We start from the raw sequence: 20,597 nt of genomic DNA on the forward strand, positions 1-20,597 counted from the left end.
GTGTCTCGATGTCCTTCCTAAACTGAGGGGCCCAGACCTGGACACAGTACTCAAGGTGTGGCCTAACCAGCGCAGAGTACAGGGGCACTATGACCTCCCTGCTCCTGCTGGCCACACCATTCCTAATGCAGGCCAGGATGCCATGGGCCCTCTTGGCCACCTGGGCACACTGCTGCAGAAGAAGACGTGCTGCATGAAGACATGCTTTGTACTCTCACGAAGGCAGAAAGAAGAAAATAATACTGTTTCTTGTAGAAAAGTAGCATTGGCTATATGCTCTTTATGTGATTCTTCAACAAACTCCATGTCCAGGTATAAATACTTGCCTTGGAGAACAGAAGGGGATTTGCTTACTGTCTCAGTTTTGTTTCCTATTGTAGAAACAGTAAGATTGCTGCATTGTTCTTTGGGGAATATCCTATAGGAGGATTTGTGAATAAAAGTAAATTACATATGGTTATAATACTGAATATTAATGAAATATTCTTCTTGTCTGTTTTTATAGCATCTGATTGCAAAATATATTGCAAAAAAACCCAAACTCCACCAACTGAAAAACAACAACAAACAAATTAAAAAAAAATACCTACACACAGCCCCACCTCCCAGAAAACCCCCCACCAAAACCACAAAGCCCTGGAGAATATCTGTGTGTTGTTTTGATCCAAGTTTCCACAAAATCATAGAATCATTTGGGTTGGAAGGGACCTTAAAGATCTCCTAGGTCCAACCTCCCTGCCATGAGCAGGGACACCTTCCACTAGACCAGATTGCTCAAGGCTTCATCCAACCTGGCCTTGAACACTTCTGGGGAGGTGGCACTCACAACTTCCAGAGCAACCTGTTCCAGTGTCTCACCATCCTCACTGCAAAGAATTTTTTCCTAAAATGCAGTCTAAATCCAGAGTTATCCATCTTAAAGACATTCCTTCACGCTATCATTTTATCTTGGCTTTTTAATTTTCCTTACAACTTATTGTGCATAATTTGATCTTCAACTTCTGTAGATAGAATGGGTCTTTGTTCTTATGAACTTCTGTTGTTCGTAACTATGAACAACAGCTAGAACCACTGGTCATAGTTAGGGCTGCTGAATGGAAGCATTATTATAAAATATTTCCATCCAGCATGTCAGGCAATTCATCTGCTACCTATTAATCTGGGGAAGGCAAGGAAGTATGGGCAGACTTGTCACTGAGAGCAAGATGAACTGATTAGCCCTGACGTCTGTATTTCAGTCTGCTCTGCCAAAATGAAAACTGTCTTGTCAGCTACAAAGCAAATTAGCACATAGAGCTCCAAGCCTGGATTAACCAGATTTCCTTATGGAAGTCTTTTTGGCAAATAATTCCTGACTTCAGCAGTGTTCTCTATCAAACTTGGATCCCAACTGCAGTGCTAAGTGCTGAGGTTTCATTTTTTTTTCTCTCTTTTTTTTTTTTCCTGGCTAGTGAGGCTGACATCTAGTGGCGTCGCTACTGATGCCCAAGCATCCTCTCTTGCAGCCTCTTTGGTTTATGAAAGTGTGGGAGCCAGACTATTACCCACCTATAATCCTATGGTTTGGGGTCTTCACACACACCAGTTTTATATTTGCCATTCTCCACAGACAGTATTTTGGGCTCATCAGAGCTGACCTGTGGAAAGCGAGTGACAAACTGAGGCAAGTCCCTTTTCTGAAAGGGGCAGGAGCCTGGACCTAAACCTGGACCTCTCTAGGGTGAGGCTCAACAGGGCTCTGGGCAACCTGAACTAGTTGAGGATGCCTCTGCTTACTGCAGAGGGGGTTGGACTGGGTGACCTTTGGGGGTCCCCTCCAACCCAGACTATTCTATGATTCTATGAATGATCTCTAAAGCTGGTAACTGAAATCAGGAGGTTACATCAGCCATACAGCTGTATGGGCTTTGGGTTGCTGCACTGCAGTGTGTTGCTGGGAGAAAGGCCAGTCAAGGCTTGCAGAAAATTTTGTTTGACTTTCAAACAAAAATTGTCTCTGATCTTGGTGGAATGTGAACACAAAGGCCTGATGATGGATTTTGCCTTCTCATATACTGAAATCCCTGGCAAAAACAAAGCGGTAAAAAAAAAAAGACAGTCACATAAACACAGAACTTTTTTTATTGACTGTTACTTGCATTGTGGCTGGCCCTAACTCTATAACTTAGTGTATTTACTGAAGATAAATATGCACTTGTACTCCAGTATTATTTTGTACCTACACTTTGATGAAGAATTATTGCTTCTTGATTCCTCTCTCTCTCAGTTCTTCAAAGTAACCTGAAGAAGCAAATTCCTAACTCCAGAGAAAGGCCATCTGACGCCAAAAGCATGGATGTTCATGATTCTACGTGTTCATACCAGCCTGTAGGAACAGGACTTTGTTTTTTATTTAGCCTCAAATACTAGGTAGGAACACAAATACATCTTTTTCACATCATTAAACAGCCCATCCTTGAGGGAAGACAAAACCTGTGCAAGTGCAGGATAGTGGGGATTTGGTGTTAGCTGGCAGTATTGGATGCACCTTTGCCTTGCTTTGCACAAATAGGAGTGAGATCAGGGAAACCCCAGTTTCTGTCCTTGATGCAGTTTCATGTTTCTCCACATTCCTGGGCCCACCCAGGCCACAGCACAAATTAGAGCTGCCCAATTACTACCCTAGTATGTGCCCAGGTGTTATGTGCTGCCCTGGGCTGTCTCATCACCAGTGCAGCTCCAGCTTCATGTTTTTGCCCAGAGAAAGAGGGATACCCTTTCTTATACCCTACAGTGCCTCTGGGCAGGGTGAAAGACCACTGGAACAGCATTTGCACTGTAATAGGCAGTAAAGTGTTTACTTCTGTGTACAAACTAGATATTACTGCTCTGTAACTCACTATCTTAAAGACACACCCAGACTGTGTTACCTTTCTTACACTCTAGCTGTACCAGCAGCCCTAAAAGGCTCCTGTAAAATCTAGAAGAAGTACAAACGAGTTTTTTCTACTTCCTTTAATATTCCATGCTTAGGAAATCTGAAGAGAAGCACAACTTCTTTGTGCTTATTCATTCAGGGGACAGAATGCATCTTTTTTTTTTTTTGTAAGTGAGGATGGTAGTGTGTTGAAGCACAAAGGCAAATGGAAATGTGTCCTTTCCAACAAAATTGTGCTTCTCAAAAGGATTTGGGTAGGCAGCTTACTGGAGATAAACTAAGCCTCCACAAACTGCTTTTGAAAGGTCACATTTCTGTGCTTTTCAGAAGATATGCTCTGTGCTGTCAAGCCAGGCCTCCTTTCAATCCAGGACCTCACTGGCTGGAGCACTCCCCTCTGCAGCAGGGCCCCACTGAGGACAAGCTCCAGGAAGGGGCCAAAACTCACAGTCCCTACTTTTCAAATTATTCTCAGGTTATCCAAATACTGAAGCACAGCTTGGCCTAGTTCCTACCTGGGAAGAGGTGAGAAGGTATGGGTTGTTTCAGGTGAGCATTCTGCTTTTGTCCTCTAAGGTGTCCTAGACTTCCCATGAAGTGTGCATGGGCCAGTCTACAGGCAACCTGGTGTCCCACTGCAACCAGCTGTTGTCTTTATCTGGAGGAAAAAACAACCAGCTGATAATTGATACATGTGAAGCAGCCTCTTCTTGTTGTGCCACTAAACAGAGATACTGGCAGACTCATCAGGCCAGATTTAGGTATAGGTAAAATACAGAGATGCCATGGTTAGCAGAATGAACAGCAAAGGCATGCCTGCTCTTGTGCTCCATGCCAAGGCTGTAATAATTTAGTCTTTGCATTGCTGCTGCTGCCATTATAAAAACAGTGCCTCCACAGGTGTCCGGAGCAGAAATGTTCAACCCTAAAGAGTTGCATGTCCTTTTCTGCCCGTCCCCCAGACCCTCCCCTCCTCCCTCCCCCTCCCCCCCCTTTCCTAGCACTGCTCCCTCTTCGTGGCAATGTCAGTCCCACAATCTGGGGGCAACAGAATTCAGATTTTGCCTATTTTGCCAAGAAGTCTCAAAGCTGTGCAAGCAGAGATTTTGTTGAAAGAGAAACTCTGCTCCATTCATGTTACTGTGGGGCACACCACCAATTTACCACTCACATCAATCCCCACTTCCTCTTTACCTCTCAGTCCTCCACTTATTTTCTTCAGCCTAGATTTTGTTGTGTTTTTTTTCCCCTAAAAGCAAGGCTTTGCAGCTAGAGGAAGATTCTAAAGAGATGCAGTTCTATGATTATCCTTTAATTCCACCAAAGGAAAAAACTCTGTGTATTTTCACACATCTCACCTTTACCAGCTTTGTTCCTACTGTTTTTCCATGCATAAGTTAGTATCCTAGAAACTGAAACTCACTGATCCAAGGTACCTACAGATCCATATGCACAGTGATACATAAGAAAACACAGCGAAAACACAGAGATAACACTCACCTGTCTGCAAGAACAGTGCCTTCCTGACAAACTCTATATGCTGCATCACAGAAGGCTCCTCTTTCCTCTCTTCTAGGGGAACATAAGTAAAGGGATGAACTTGCAGCACACCCCTATTCAGGGGATTGTTTATTCTTCCATTGTACAAAAGAGCTGGAAAATACAGTCTACCCATCTGTGTTGCTAAGAAACAGGGAGCTGTTGCCTTGGGACCTGATTCAGGATTCAAAAACGAAAATAGTGTCTCAGCAGACCGCATAAATGCAGCTTGAAACCTAGCAACAAGGCCACAAGTTCAATGTGATTCTCTTACATGTTAGAAAACAATGGTATTAAAAGGAAAATATGACTGAGGAAAAGAAAACATTAATTTGAAAACAAACCAGAGCTGATGTATCACCAATTATCCTAAGGGATGAAGCTATCTTTTACTAAATATACTTTTATGACCTGTGAGGTCTAATGCTTTGCTATCCTGTGCTTTGAGCAGGTTCTTATTTACCATAAGGAGTGAACACAAAGCAGCATCAGCATTTACACCAGTATTTCCTGAATATTCAGCTCTGGACAGTCTGCCCTGTGTCAACACAAGGGTAAGGGTAGCAGAATTAATTTCCAGTTTGTACTTCAGTTTTTGGTTTACTCTGCCAACACAACAATTTGATAGCTGCTAAACACACCTTGAAATGTTCACTCTTAAAATGGCATGGATTGTATAACTGGGAGCATGTCTTAACTGCATCCACACAGACTGTTTTCTATATTTGGTTATGTGCAAATACAAAAAAGAATAGAGCACACAGACAAAATTAGGAATACATTATTGCACTCTTCCACCTTTTAAGGAGTGGTTGTTATGTGCTGTTGCAAATTTCACTAGTTCAATCAGCTATTTCATTGTAAAATCTGTTTTCTCTGGTTGTAGAACTTCATAGAATCATAGAATTGGTATGGTTGGAAAAGATCTTTAAGATCATTGAGTCCAACCATTCTCTAACTCTACCAAGTCTGGTGCTAAACCCTGTCCCTCAGCACCACATCTATCCCTCTTTGAAACATCTCCAGGGATGGAGATTCAACCACCTGTCTAAGAACCTGTTCCAGTGTTTGGTAAATCTTTCAGTGAAAAGACTTTTACTACACAGCTGAAACTTTGGCCAGCACTCCAGCAGACCAGGACAAATTTGAACTGAGTTAAAGTTCTCTGCTGAAGAAAACAGGGCTCAGTTTGTTTGTTGGTTGTTGGGGTTTTTTTTCCTGGTGTTTCATTGTAAAATCATAAAAAGCTATTTTTCATCTATGTGATATGACTGTGTACAAAGTGAAGTTAACTGGAGACGAAGGAGGAAGCAGAAATCAGGGATGACAAATCACCAAGACCCACATGAACAGTTTTCACACTTGTTTTTCCTTGATTTCTTTCCTGTAAGTATATTATAATTAAAACCCAAAATGAAACAGAACAAAAATCCCAGCCAAAGAAACAAAAACCCAAAACCAAACCAAGCAAACAAACAAATAAACCCCAAACAACCCAGAATCCCAAACCTGTCTTTCTTAAATGTTTCTAAGTTTGCAGCACTTCCGTTGTGGTGGGTTGAAGTTTCCCTCAGCATTAACTTCTAGCCAGACTAACTCAGAAGCAAATGAAGCTGTATTTACAAGCAAAATCTACACTCTACCATGGAATGCAATGCATCTGTACAAAATATACAGTATTTACAATATTATACAGATATTTACAATTAGCAAACAACATGAAACCCTCCCAGTCAAAAAAAACAGGGAAGCTCCTTCACTGCTCCCCTGCCTCCTACCTCCCCCAAACCTCCCAGACCCCCCTGTACCAGAGAGAAAGAGGATTTGAGAGAGAAAGCAGTGGGTTAGGCTTATCTCAAGGTCAGCCAGAAGCACTGTTATCTCCCAAGGCGAAGCAATAACAGCCAAGATTGGAAGAGAAGAAGAAAGGAATGGGAATGGAAATGAAATGTGAAGAATTGTTACAATACAGCTTCTCTTATCCCAGACATTTATGCAATGAATTTGTTTAGAATAATCTTTTGTTTTCCTTTTTACACCCAATAGTGATTGATTTATATTTTTCTCCTTTTCTGCTCGAAATCTGCAGCTAAATTTTAAAGGCATATCCTAAAACTACCACATCCGTGCAGTTCCTTCAATATTTGTATTGCTGGAATTCCTCAGCCAAGGCCAAAAGGGTAAGTGGGAAAAGACCTTTGCTTTTTGTTTGGTTTTGAATGACATTCAGACCCCTTTGGCACAGGTTCCTATACAGAGATACAATATATTTTTAAGCACATTAACATTTTTCAGGCTTTCAGCTGGAAAGTTGGAGAGACTGTAGCTGAGATTTGTGACAAGACCTTGTATTAGTTCGAATATAGGAAGATCTCACAGCAATCCTAAAGTGAATAGAAAGGAATAATTGGATGAGCTTCTGCAAATTTATGCTGCTGAGATACCTACAATTAGACTGAAGAGAAAACAACCATCAAACTTCCTTAGAATCCCTTGAAGACATAAAACCACGAGGCATTGCCAGTAGGTGGCAGCGTGTGACTGATTTTACATGTAAAGGAGTTTTAAAACCCAGGAAAGCTAAGGAGTAAATCTTTCTGCTCTACCACAGCATAGCAAGGGGGCTTGAAATTTTCCTACACAAACCCACCTCATGTATTCAGCTAAATATAAGCTCTTTGAAGACTTAAATAAGATTAAGGAGACCTTAAGAGTACAAGCTGGAAAAAGCAGTAAAGCTAGTCAGGATCTTAGTCTGAGCTGCAGAATCTTCTTAGGGAAAAGCAAGCACAGATGGAATATTATACCCAGATTTAACCTTGAAAACCGTAACCAACAGTATCTATACTTTCTACCTCAAGAGAGGAGATATCAGGAAAGAAAAAAAAATAAGAAGAAAAAGAAACCCTACCCATTCACTATCTATAAATTGTGAAAGAAAATGGGATGGAAAAAATATTTTATTCAATCATCATATCATTTGGAAGCAGTCTGAGCCAAAACCCAGACTGTAAGAAGAACACATCACTTGGCAGGACCATTCCCATGACTTGAGCAGGTTGTGTGCTCTTCAGTGGCTTTTAGCTTTAATTGTTCTATGATGTATTGACTCCAAAGAGGATTTTTAAAAAAAAATAAATTTACTTCTGATTTTGCAAACAGCCAAATGATTCTTATGACCACTTTCCAGCCTATCTTACAAATAGAATCTATCCTTTCCTTAGGATCTCAGCTTTTAGGGATAGTGACCTGCTTTTTTCCTGAATTTCTATGGCAGCTAAGTTCAGGGGCATTGTATGGGTAATGCCACAGCAATGCTCCACTGATAAGTCAAGAAGACCAGGAAGATGCCACTAGGTGTTTGTAATTCTGATGTAGTTTTTGCATTTATGCAGTAGCTGAGTATGTCTACTGAAGTCAGCGTATAAGCAGTGTGAATCTGAATTCACTATTTGAAACCACTGCTGGAGCACTGGAAAGAGATCACATTACAGAGGTTTGCATCACTGTGTAAAATCAGTATGTGATTACAGGGTGGTATGTCATTTTCCCTCAACTAGGATATAGGCTGGTGCTTGAGGGCAAATGGTGGCTTAAATGGTGGCTTAAGTGGTAGCTTGCTCTAACTCATGTAAGGAAGGAACAAGCCTACAGATTTCATAAATCCACTTCTCACTTCTGAAATCTTATTAGTGACTGAGTAGAATAAATCCTAGTTTACACTACAATAACCATTTCATTCATCTTATTCTGAGCAAATGTTCGTCAAGCCCAGAATTAGAGGCATGTCCAATGCCTCCAGAGTCAATGTCTGCAAGTCCAGGTCAAGGTAACACACTCATCTCTGCTAATTTGCCTTTGTGTTCAGCATAATGCAAACATAACTCTAAAGCATTCAAGTGATGGAGTTAAGAAATGCAAGGCAGCTCAGAGCTATTTTAGGGTTCTCTGGACTACATAAAGAATTGTGAGGATAATTCCTTGCCATCATTCCTTCCATAGAAATGAAGGAAAAAGAGAACAGTCTCAAAGGCTAGGTACAGGGAATTTCTATTTCTTAAAAACACAACAGGAAGGAGAAACATTTGAGATACTGTAGGAATCCTCTCCTGAATGTAAATCACAGATACCTAGAGAAACAAAACAACCCAAGACCTGAAAATTAGCTCCCACACTTGTCATATCCAAATCCTTATAAATTCCTCCTCTTATCTGGTTATGCCTTCCAGCATCTCCATTATAGTTAAGGTGTTGCATGACACAAGACTAAAAGCCTCAGATGGTTTGGCTGTGAGAACTACTACAAAATTATTTTGAAGTTACCAATTTTGATTATTCAGCTAATGGAAACATCTGGAGCAAAGGAGAGAGGCTGTGGAGTCTCCTTTTCTAGAGACTTTCAAACCCCACCTGGGCATGTTCCTTTGCAACCTGCTTTAGGCAAACTAGATGATCTCCAAGAATGGACTGGATGATCTCCAGATGTCCCTTCCAATCCCTACCACTCTGTGGTTCTGTGATTCTATAATGATTCAAGCTTCTTCACAACATTCATACACAGTAAGTAGTTCAATGGGTTCAAGTACTGTGTAAACTGTGTAAAAACAAGAGTTCTCAAAACCTGCAGCTCTATGAGGGTTGTATATTAGCAAAAATCATGAGGTCATTCCTGTCACAGTATCACAGTATAACCAAGGTTGGAAGAGACCTCGAGGATCACCAAGTCCAACCTATCACCACAGATCCCATGACTAGACCATGGCACCAAGTGCCATGTCCAATCTCCTCTTGAACGCCTCCAGGGACGGTGACTCCACCACCTCCCCGGGCAGCACATTCCAATTACGAACGACTCGCTTGGTGAAGAACTTTCTCCTCACCTTGAGTCTAAACCTCCACTGGCGCAGCTTGAGACTGTGTCCCCTTGTTCTGGTGCTGGTTGCCTGGGAGAAGAGACCAACCCCTTCCTGGCTACAACCACCCTTCAGGTAGTTGTAGAGGGCAATGTCCCCTGAGCTAAGTAGGGGAGGTATGGGAAATAATACCCTTAAGTACATAGGAATACAAGATTCTAACCTTTCCTTACCTTGGTTTCTTTAGACTGTATGAAACTGCTGTATCAGAGCTTTGTGATTCAGGCCAGCTTCTACAAATCAAGAACAATGCAGAACAATTTCATAATCTCATGAAAACACATCCAGGGATGGTATTTCCTTTAAAAAGAAGAAACAGCACACCAGAAGAAATGGATAATCCTGTTTCTTGATTTATACAACCCACTGGTTTCTGAAAATTGAATCCTGGGTGTCTAACCCTCATCATTCAATATGCTGTATCTCAGTCTTGTGAACTAATTTTATGTCTGAGTACATAACCTGGAGGCTTGAGATGCAAGATGGTCCTTAAAGCACTATTTTGAATACATCTGACTGCCTCTTCAATATTTATAACACATATATAATAGCATTTTTTCTATGCCAACAGAAGTAGGCAGTTTTGATGGAGGGGTATCTGAATGCCAAGTTCTGTGACAGGAACTTGTAAACTGTACAATAAGGAGTTAAAAGGTCTGAATTCCAAGATTCTTTGTTCAGTGCTTCAGAAACCAACTCAGGTATAATTTGCATTACTACAAAGGTGCTAATAAATATACACTGCTTCCAAAGGCTTAATATCAACTCAAATAGATTGTGTGCAGGCATGGCTCTAAATCACTGATTCATTTCTACCCTGAAATCATTAATTCAACTCCTACATTACAATAATATGTCACATTGTATGGCCTACAATATATTCACATGAAGCTGGATGGAGTGTGCTTTCATTACTCAATATGCTTACCTTCTTGAAAAATAAATGTGAAACAATGAGCCAGATTGATGTAGGTAGATCAGGGCATGAAGAAGCCTGGATTCAACTTTATTTAGCAATAAAATAACATTTAAAACAAATGCTTATGTAACAACACTTAAATATTTTGGGTTTGGGTTTGTTTTCCTCTTTTTTTTTCTCTCTTAAATATCTCCCTGATTAATTGCTTTGGATTTGTATCAGGTGGGGGTTCGGTAGTGGGAAAGTGGGCTACTGGCATAGCTCCTGTTAGAAGCTTCAAGAAGCTCTCCCAGCTCCAAGTTGGACACACCTTTTTTCAAGGCCAAGCCAGTCAGTGCTGCTGGAATAAAATACTTAAGAGGGTAAAAATTTGTTTCGTAAGTTCTCTTGTTTTGGGATTTCTTTTATCTGGGACAAGGGTGGAACATGAGAGTGACTGACCATGAGGTCACTGAGGAAGGAGGGAGAGAGGCACACCAGAGCAGCTACTCTCCTTCAGCCCATGGTGAGTTGGCAGGCTGAGCTCTTACAACCCTTCCTGACCAACTGCAGAGCAGAATTCCTCCTGCAGCCTGTGGGGCAGGGGCCTGATTCTAAAGAAGTCAGTGACTCTGAGGGAACCAGTGCTGAAGCAATCAATTACTGGGAGGATTGCAGCCCACAGAAGCAGCCCATGATGGTAGCAGAAGTTCATAAAGGACTACCTTCTGTGGGAGGGACACCACATTACATCAGGGGATGACTAGGAAGTTTTCCCCCTGAGGAAGGAGGAGTGGCAGAAACAACATGGAATGAACTGTGACTGACTTCATCCCTCATTCCCTGACCCTCTGCACTGCAGCAAGGAAGGAGGAAGTAGCAGAGCTGGGCCTGGGAAGAAGAGGGGTGTGGAAGGAAGGTAATTAAAACTTGACAGGGTCCTGTATTTGGTGTGCCAAATCTAATAACATCTTTCTGTACATGCTGCAGTTCCAAGTGCTAACGCAAGTGCAACAACATCCTTCAGGACTTCACTCTTTGATGCCTTCACTAAAAGGTAGCGCAAAATTCAGGAATAAGAGCTATCCAGAGAGCATCTTTGCTTCTACAATGTTTTTGAAAGCTATTTAAATGAAATAAAAGAGCACATCATATTTTGCACTCATGATATTGCCTATTTATAGTCCAGAGCTAGCTAAGGGGTGATACATGTTCATGCTAATAGAGGTCAAATGAAAATCAAGATTCTTTTGGAGCAAGAAGGTTTAGGTCTCACATATTTGACTGACAGACAAACTCCCTTTAATAAGGGCTGATGCAGAGGGTTAGATGTTAAAAGCTAGCGCAGCACAGCAGACTCCAGTGAAAGCTTAGAAGAGTAAGTCCTAAATCCAGACTGGGATGTGTCATCTGGCAGGCAAGGCTTATCCGGGTGCATATCCCTCACGAGACATAATTTGAGCTGCTGTTCTTGAAGCAAGAGATCAGCTACAAACACCCCTCACTTTAAAACACAACTGCAGTTCTGGGAGGCTTCAGATGTTGTTCCCCAATTAGCAGATATCCTGAAATATTTTCCCAGTGCTCCATCTTGAAAAAAAACAACATGGTAAAACTAGCAAAGGATGAAGACAACTGGAAATACATCAGAGGATATATGCAGAACTTCTGTGATGGTGATTGGTATGGGAGAGAATGATGCTGGAAGCTTCTCTGAGTTCAAATTGCTTTGAATCAGGTCACTTGAGTGTACAGATGGATAAGCTATTGTGAGAGTTATGAATACAAAAAGAGCTAGGTGCTTTTTTCCTGAAATGGAGTGGAAACACTCATTATCACTGACATAAAGTAAAGGCATAGGCATTTATACAAAATTCATAAGAAATGTGTTGCCATCATCATACCATTCTGGAAAAAAATCAGACACAAGATAATAGCCTGGATAAAATCACAGGGAATTCTTTTTTGTCTCTTAATCTGCATAACTAATAAATTCATTGCCTGACATAGCTGATACTAATTTAAGATGGTCAGATAGATTGTATTTCCACCTCAAAAAAGTCCTTTTAATCTTTGGTCATTCCAGAGAATCTGTTTAGTGTTTGTTGATTCCTGAGGATCTACTTCATACACCCTCAGTGAAAGAGACTCTTCTCTGCATGGCATCTCTGCCTCCAGCTGCCACCTAGAGTTAATGTTGGCATTTTCTTTGCAGGGAACAACAGGCATGTTTTTTTCTTCTGCAGATACTGAAAATATCCTCCACAGATGGAACAGACTTTCCAAATCAGCTGCTACCATTTCAACAAAGGCATCAAAAAGCCTTGTAATCACTTACCATCTCATTTGGGTCGTTGATACCAAAATATCTGCCTTCTGCCCAATTTCCAGCTTTGGTGTCTAGGTCCCAGAACATAATTCTGACCTCTAACAAAACTGAAAACTTCACTTTGAGGTAAGAATATCCTCTCACTTTCCCATGCCATGTGTGCTGCAGAATGCTCGTCTGGAGACATATTTTACTGAGACACTGAGATATTTGAGCAGGATTGTAAAACTGTGCTTGAGTCTCTGGAAAGGTCAGAGCCCATTAGCTCAAGACACAAGTATAATTACAGATATGATGCTGACTTGCATATAAAGGCCAAATGCAACAACCACCAAAGAACTTGTTATTCACCCTCTTCATTTGTAAGGGAGAGAAGATGGGCAGAGCTGAAGTCATAGTTCCTAATTCTTAGAGAAGTGCTTCATGGGAAGGCTGCTGCAAGTGCATCCTTACTGAAGCTGGACTGAGAAACCAGGAATGGAAAAACCAGGAATTTGAGAATGAAGAAGTAGTGGGCTGACTCCACCACTCAGTGAAGATTACTGTCATGGGAGGTGGAGGTGTGGGTCCTCATACAAAGACCATTTCTCCATGAGTCTTTGGAGTCACCTTTTTCCTGTGCCTATTACTGAGCCTCACTAGAGGGCACAACTTCCCCTGTGCTCTTCCTGTTTTATGTGTCCCAACTTTTTACTGGAAGTGCAGTAAAAGAACACAGGATAGGTCAATGAAGCTCTTTGCAGGTTTGTGCTTAAGCAAAACCAGTATACTCCTAAGACAAGGCTTCAGATTTCAAATGTGCTTCTCACATGATTACTCAGGGACAAGCAGGAATCAGACAAGACGGTGTATCAGATCCCACAAACAGCTGTCTTGACAAAACTGAACACACTTATGAAGTCAGTATATCATAAAATTATGCTTTGCCATGTTGGGAGTTAGTAGAATTACTCTACAAAAGAGCACAACTATTAACTAATAAATCTAGCATTTTACACAAAATGTATTTCAGTTAAATACTCACGTGGACAGCTTGCATGGTAGGATTGTGCTCTTCAGTTCTGTAGCTGAACTGAACCACTGAAAGAGATATTAAACAAGCTGCAAATTACAATACAATCTTTATATTCCTTTAAATTCACTACAGGCTTTATATGATGTGAACATAATTGAAAAATGTTCAGTAGGTCAACTATCCATCTCCCTTTCAAAGTCAGAAAGTTTTCTAGGTGTATCACGATCACTGGAATAGCCAAGACTTCCCTGTATCAAAGACCTTAAAAATTAATTACTTTTGTTAAAAGATTTATGACAGGTCAGTGGTTCACAACCAACTTCAGTTCACAGCTGAATTTTTCCTGTTCTTGCCTGTCTGCGTACGCAGCTGAAATACACATAATGAAGCCTTGTGAACATTGGAAAGCTTTCTACAGCTCCATGGCAAAGGCCACTTCAAAAGTGAGGTTTCAGTAACCAACATCCCTGCCTGTTCTGACCTGGCACACCTGTGAAAATGAACCTCATTTGTGATGACAATGTGCATCTGTGATTTGTGTTTCCAACTTCCTGAGGCCACTTTTTGGTTTGTTAACAAAGTTGCAGCCAGAATGTCATGAAAAGTATGGTTTAAGATATAAAATAATCATATTGAGCTTTGCACAAGAGAATAGTAATTTATTGAAAAATACTTTTTGATATATCCCTACTTCTATCATAATTATGTAATGTAAAATATACTTTGCTTTTTTTGGGTGATTATTTCCAACTCAAGAATTTCCTTGTTTTCTTGTTTTCTTGTTTTCTGCAGAGGGACCTCGACCGACTGGACAGATGGGCGGAGTCCAATGGGATGGCATTCAACAAGTCCAAGTGCCGGGTGCTGCACTTGGGCCACGGCAACCCCATGCAAAGCTACAGGCTGGGGTCAGAGTGGCTGGAGTGCTCCCAAACAGAGAGGGACCTGGGGGTGCTGATTGACAGCCACCTAAACATGAGCCAGCAGTGTGCCCAGGTGGCCAAGAAGGCCAATGGCATCCTGGCCTGCATTTGGAACAGTGTGGCCAGCAGGAGCAGGGAAGTCATTGTGCCCTTGTACTCTGCACTGGTTAGACCACACCTTGAGTACTGTGTCCAGTTCTGGGCCCCTCAGTTTAAGAAGGACATCGAGACACTTGAACGTGTCCAGAGAAGGGCAACAAGGCTGGGGAGAGGCCTTGAGCACAAGCCCTATGAGGAGAGGCTGAAGGAGCTGGGATTGTTCAGCCTGGAAAAGAGGAGGCTCAGGGGTGACCTCATTGCTCTCTACAACTACCTGAAGGGTGGTTGTAGCCAGGAAGGGGTTGGTCTCTTCTCTCTAGCAACCAGCACCAGAACAAGGGGACACAGTCTCAAGCTGCGCCAGGGGAAGTTTAGGCTCAAGGTGAGGAGAAAGTTCTTCACCGAGAGAGTAATTTGTCATTGGAATGTGCTGCCCAGGGAGGTGGTGGAGTCACCGTCCCTGGAGGTGTTCAAGGGGAGATTGGACGTGGCACTTGGTACCATGGTCTTGTCATGAGGTCTGTGGTAACAGGTTGGACTCTGTGATCTTTGAGGTCTCTTCCAACCTTGGTGATACTGTGATACTGTGATACTTATGCCCTGTTAAAAGGTTAATACAATTCTTTTATGCTACTCTTAATTTTTTGTTGGAGAATTTTGATGTTTGCTCTAAGGTAAGCTGCCTTAAAAACACAGTATCCTCCTGCATCAATGGTAAGTAATGTAAATAAAATACAGATCAGACTAAAACAAATTCATGTAGCAAGTGTGAGAAAGAACTAGGATTTTTTTTTTTTACATTTATCTTTCAGGATTAAAGCATCTGTTTGCTTTTAAGAGTAAATGGCACACTGTAGAGGGTACACAGGTGCCTCACTTAACTGGCACTAATAACTAGATTGAGTAGAGCATCACACTAATGCCACTGCAGAGTTTCCAGTTCTCTCTAATATTTGAACAAATGGCTGTTTCTAATGCTTCAGTAAGACATCTACTATCAAATGTCATTGTGATTAAAGTCTGTACTTTCTGACCAAATCTCATCTCAAGCCTGGATCCCTATCACAGCAGCCATGTGGGGCTGCGCATTCACTCTTTGTTGTTTCCACATGTAGTGTCTGACTCTGTTACGCCTTATTACCATGAAGTGCCTCAAAGTCAGGGTATAACTGCCTACAGTTGACATAAAAGCATTTGAGAAACAGGGTGTCTTGGTTGGACAATGCAATTAGAAGCATACATTGAGATTAAGCCTACAGTGAATTTTCAGCAAAATCAAGAATCTATGCAAAAAAAGTCTTGTTTCTAGCAGGAATAGTAAATGGTGTTAAACAAAACCAAACATATAAATAAATAAAGAGTGACAAGATGGAGGGAGTCTAAACTGGCACTTTCCTTGGTATATCCTCTTAGTTTTGGCAGTGTGAACATTGGGTGCTGCAGATCTTTCAGATCTTTAATGGTCTTCAGATAACCCTTTAATGAATTTCTAAGCTATGTTTTTAACTATTTAAACATTTGGTATGCCAAACATTCATCCTAATTATGCAGTTTGAAAACAAACAAACAAACAAAAACCAAACCCAGCAAAAAAACCCACCCTTTTGTCTTTACACCTAGAAACTTGATTATTTAACCAGTATTCTCTAGTCCTTGTTTTGTTAGAAATATTTTTTCCCCATTTATTTTCTCTATCCTATTCAAATCTGATAAATCCCTATCATATTCCTCACCTGACCCCCCCTTTTCTCCAAGCAGAAGAGTAGTAGCTTCACAGGGACTCTCCCCTAGCCTGGAAGCCATTCCTTGCCATAAATGCCTTCACTACCCTTCACTGTATATGAATGCACAGACTGAAATTTGTGGCCACCCCCTAGACTCGTGCAGACTCCTATTCCTTTCCCAGTAAAGCTTCTGCTTGCTGCTTTGGGACTGCAGCATGAACAGTTTGTTTTCAGAGAACCATCCACAATAACACGTCAGCTCTTCTGAGCAGCAAAAATTAGTAAGAGCCCTTCAAGTACAGTAAAGATTATTGCCTTGTCCCATGTTCATTGTTTGCATTTATCAAGGCAAATTTTCAACTGCCAGTTTACTACACAGCCATTCCCTATACTTCTTTATGGTCTATTTCCTTGTGACTACCTTGAGTTATTTGGATGATCAGCAAATTGTTATCTTCCTAGTCACTTTTTTCCCCAGCTCATTTACATCACATACAGAAACCTGTGCTACAGATGCAGACCTCTGTGTTTCTTACTGACAATCTCTCTCTCTTACAACAACTACTAGTTTCTGCCCAGTGTTTTTTCAAATATTTTAAACAATTTTTATATCCTAAAAACTCCATTGCTGAGGGAAAATTTGGAGATAAGACCAGAAAATCAATTGCAAGAACCCTGTGCTCAGCTTCCATTGCCCAAGAAACTCCAAACAGCAATCAGCCTACAAATTCATGTCAGCATTTCCCCAGTCCTTTCAGAAATAAGTTGAGCATCCAAATCATAAGATCCCAGAAATGCAGAACTGTTACACCTAAGATATAGAATAGAATAGAATAGAATAGAATAGAATAGAATAGAATAGAATAGAATAGAATAGACCAGACCAGGTTGGAAGAGACCTTCAAGATCATCGCGTCCAACCCATCAACCAATCCAACCCACCCAAACAGCTAACCCATGGCACCAAGCACCCCATCAAGCCTCCTCCTGAACACCTCCAATGATGGCGACTCCACCACCTCTCCAGGCAGCCCATTCCAATGGGCAATCACTCTCTCTGTATAGAACTTCTTCCTAACATCCAACCTAAACCTCACCTGGTGCAGCCTGAAGACTGTCACAAACATTGGTAGGCTTCATCTTCTGGATACTCTCATGTATGCCTAATAATGCCCTATGACATGTTTCCCTTTAAAATTCAGTGGCAGCTTTCACTTTCCTTTAGCATTATGGCAAAAAGATGAAGATATTCGTGCACTTCTTTAATTTGATGAGTATGTGAGTTATGTGTATGTCACTGTGAAAAACAAACAAAAAAGCACAAGGCCCAGAGCAAGGACTAGATGTTTTCAAGTGAATGTTCATTTAAGTGTTAGCAGTAACGCCAGGCTTGGAGTTAATCCCTAGAATCATAAGTCTTTTGAGGCAAAGTCTCATTTTCAGTCTCTCAGGCTGCATCGATAGCAGTCTGACCAGCAGGGCAAGGGAAGTGATTCTGCCCCTCTACTCAGCTCTCATGAAATCCCACCTGGAGCACTGCATCCTGTTCTGGTGCCCCAAGCACAAGAGGGACTTGCAGCTGCTGGAGCAGGACCAGAGGACGGCCACAAAAATGGTCAGAGGGTTGGAGCACCTCCTCTACAGGAGCAGGCTAAGAGAGCTAGGGCTGTTCAGCCTGGAGAAAAGGCTCCCAGTACCTGAAGCAAATCTACAAGAAAGCCAGGAAGGGACTTTTTAGAAGGGGCAATGGCTTCAAACTAGAGAAGAGTGAATGTTAGGAACAAGATCTGCACCATGAGGGTAGTGGAACACTGGAACAGGTTGCCTGGGGACATGATTGGTGCCCCATCCCTAGAGATATTCAAGGTAAGGTTCAACAGGGCTCTGGGTGACCTGATCTAGTTGAGGATGCCCCTGCTTACTGCGGATGCGGTTGGACTAGATGACATTTAGAGGTCCCTTCCAACCCAGACCATTCTATGATTTGATGATTCTACATGCCTGAGGCACTACCAAAACTCTTCAGTTTGTAGACAATGTATGCAATTTGTAGATCAGCTTTTACTGAATATGGGAGAACTGACAAATAATGCTGAAGCATTAGAGAACTTACAGATCAGTACTGAAACAACAAAGATTTAAGAATTAGGTGCTGAGAACAGGTTCCCCTGTCTCTTTCCCCCAACACCAAAGTGAGGGAAAAGCAACACACAAAGGAAACCCTCCGGGTTGAGACAGAGAGTGAGATAAGAGTTTACTGATTAAAGAGATGACAATTATAACAATATGCACAATTATCTTAGACTATTTGCAGAAAAAGCACAGGAAAAAGCAGCAGCAAGTGGAAGCAAGAGAGCTAAAAACACAAACCAGGGAGATGCTCCCCCATCCCTCCCTGCCCTGCTGCCATTTCAGCAGAAGAAAGCCAACACAAAACAAACAAACAAACAAAAAAAAAAAAAAAACCCAACCCAGAACCCAAGAGCAGCAACCAGAACAGGAAAGCTCTCATGTTACAATCCAAACTTCAAGCCCCATAATACTTTTCTCCAGGCAGTACTTTCATTTTGAAGCTGGCATGAGGCAGGATGGTTTTGAATAATAGCAGCAAATATTCAACTTAACCCATGACATGAGTCTAGGAAGAAACTGTTCATTGAAGAATCATAGGATGGTTTGTGTTGGAAGGGACCTTCAAAGATTATCTAGTCCAACACCCCCGTACCTGAAGTGATCTAGAACTTCAGAAAACTGAGAATTCACAGGAAGTGGCAGACATAAAGGCTGCTGCATCTGTAGTTCTCCCTAAATAAGACCCATAGCTCATGCAGCTATGAATAACTACAACTAGCAACTTCTCCCATGAATTTTAGAAAAGCCTTGTTCTGTTTTTACCCTTGCTGCAAGAAATTGCCTAGCCAACAAAAGAGATCATGACAGAAATCTCATGCTTAAAGAGATTATAGATGAGGTATTTAACATGCATAGCACCTGGGATCCAGTTAAATGAGAAATGTAGACTGCAGATGCTCGAGGGGATCTATTAGCAACAATGTCCTGCAGTGAGAGTACCCAGCAAGGTAACAAAATAATTTGTAATAAGAGTATTCCCTAGAAAAAATAAATCATTAATGTATTCCTGCTGTGCTAGGGGTATTTGAGACTTATGGAGAGACAGCAGTTATAAGTGGGCTGGAGGAGGAAAACAAGGGGTCCTTTTCACAAGATGGATGGTGTTATTTTATACCAACCAGGTACAGAGGGGGAGTAAAACCAATATGTCTAATGACAGCTCACTAGAGAGGTTATTTATGCTGTGCCAAAAGATTTCAGGAGCTGAATTTAAGCAGCCACTCACCAAGGCAGTGTGAAGTAAGAACAGTAAGCTGTAAAACTTGGGATTTAGTTTAGTTCCCAGGCTAAAAAAAAAAATATTTGTTATGATTTTATATAAACAGTGAGATTTAATAGTTTGGTGGGTTTGGTTTGGGGGTTTTGGTTTTGCTTTTGGTTGTTTGGTTGGTTTTGGTTTTATCTCTATCTTTTAGTTTCTCTGTAAAACCAGCATCTGATCATGGTGTAAACACTGATGTTCAGCAGAGACTTGGCACATGACTAAGAGACCTGAAAATTCTGGAAGGCTCCTACCTCACTGTCACTACTTTACTGTGTACGAGCAAGGATGAAATTCCAGTTCTAGATTCAAAAAACACCATGATATCAAATGCTTTTAACAGACCAAATTTCAGAACTCTTCCTGAATGTGGGACTCATGAAAATGTATGAGAAGTCCTATCATCAGCTCTTTCTCAAGTTATATTCTTTTGACAGTAAGAGTCTGTGTAATCTGTGACTGACTTTCTTCTAACATACTCTATTTTTCACTGGCTTACTCTGGGATGCCCTTTGATAACAGAGAGTTAATGGAGTTCCTGGTGCTTTCAGGCTTTTGAGAATTCTGACTGTCTGCTTCACAGAGAATTACTTAAATTTGCTAATGTTTACTGAATGTTTTTGAGCCCTCTGAAGGAAGGCTTTAGATAAGGTGATGGTATTGTTGCGGTTCATCTTGAAAAGCTTCATTTGGGATTTGCCTTGATGCTGAACAGAACATTCAGTGTGTAACTTTAAAGTTTCCAGACTTTGGAAAGATTTGATCTTGCTTCTTAAGCAAAAGAAGATAAAAAAAAAAAGTTGGTATTCCTTACTTTTAAACCTCTGATGACACAATCAGTTATGA

At 41.3% G+C, this 20,597-nt stretch overlaps 1 protein-coding gene across 1 annotated transcript in view; it reads right to left on the reverse strand.

Annotated features, from left to right (window-relative positions):
* SCIN (scinderin) overlaps positions 1-4,509 on the reverse strand; it is a 74,916-nt gene extending 70,407 nt beyond the window's left edge. Inside the window, exon 1 of the mRNA XM_068152518.1 lies at positions 4,418-4,509. The gene's annotated coding sequence lies outside the window, so the exon portion shown is untranslated. The remainder of the gene's footprint in view (positions 1-4,417) is intronic.
* Between the last annotated feature and the right edge of the window lie 16,088 nt (positions 4,510-20,597).

The sequence above is a fragment of the Melanerpes formicivorus genome, unplaced genomic scaffold (genome assembly GCF_026170545.1).
Source record: "Melanerpes formicivorus ecotype bairdi unplaced genomic scaffold, bMelFor1.0.p_v2 SCAF_23, whole genome shotgun sequence".
NCBI classification, from domain to species: Eukaryota; Metazoa; Chordata; class Aves; order Piciformes; family Picidae; genus Melanerpes; species Melanerpes formicivorus.